Below are 865 nucleotides of genomic sequence, written 5' to 3'. Positions count from 1 at the left end.
AAATCTCAGTCATTCACCATGACCTTTTGAATAACACAATTCCAGCTAATTTGAGCATGGGAAATCTGTCTGATATATTGCATCTAGTACAATCGCTTATCGCTTTGTATCTGTGCCGTACTTTACAGTTAGGAAAAACGTCGCCAATTTATATTGATCCTTGCAGAAGAGGAGACCAAGCCCCGGAGGGCAGGAACCTTCTCAAAGTCTGTCATCCACGAATTATGTGGTGGTTGTAGGACTAGAAGGTCAGCAGACTTTGCATTATTTCCTCCCGCTTTCCAGTTGTTTCAACGACGACGACAGGAAACGTAATTCCACCACATAAGTAATTTTATAATGAGAATAACCCCTTACTCATTTATCTGCCTGTGAGGTCCCTTAAGCCCCCCAAATATTAACCATCCTTGCAGGAAGTTTTTACTACCTGCTAGGTCCACACCAGACACAAGCACAACTTGAATCTCCTTGCACAGAACCAGACAGGGTGCTGGCGCTTGAGGTGTGAGATGTGCCCTTACTCTATAGGACCCTTTGCAGTCCAAACCAGCCACAGAACCAACCCACCTCCAGCCCGAATGTCTATCTCGCTCCACTCACCTGCCTGTGTGGTTTCCGTTCAGCTCAACTGAGTCTGAGGGGCTCTTGTCCTCTTTAAATATATGAAGGCTGTCACCAGCCTTGGCCTGCTGGGGGAAGGGCAGGAGGGAGGCCGAGGGAGAGGGTGAATGAGACGTGAGTAACACAACTGCTATCAGAGGCTGAAAATAGCCTGTGACCAAAGCCCTGAGTTTTGTCTCCCCCAACCCCCTAGCCAGCTGTGAGCCTCTTGGAGAACCATATCACTTGGGTTCTATTTTCACTG

General features: G+C 47.7%; 1 protein-coding gene across 1 annotated transcript in view; it reads right to left on the bottom strand.

The window, feature by feature from the left end:
* CSRP3 (cysteine and glycine-rich protein 3 (cardiac LIM protein)) overlaps positions 1-630 on the bottom strand; it is a 21,731-nt gene extending 21,101 nt beyond the window's left edge. Inside the window, exon 1 of the mRNA XM_011977272.1 lies at positions 601-630. The gene's annotated coding sequence lies outside the window, so the exon portion shown is untranslated. The remainder of the gene's footprint in view (positions 1-600) is intronic.
* Between the last annotated feature and the right edge of the window lie 235 nt (positions 631-865).

This window comes from Mandrillus leucophaeus, unplaced genomic scaffold (genome assembly GCF_000951045.1).
Source record: "Mandrillus leucophaeus isolate KB7577 unplaced genomic scaffold, Mleu.le_1.0 Scaffold1025, whole genome shotgun sequence".
NCBI classification, from domain to species: domain Eukaryota; kingdom Metazoa; phylum Chordata; class Mammalia; order Primates; family Cercopithecidae; genus Mandrillus; species Mandrillus leucophaeus.
Note: the sequence above shows the minus strand (reverse complement) of the source record. Positions and strands in the feature narration are given on the sequence as shown.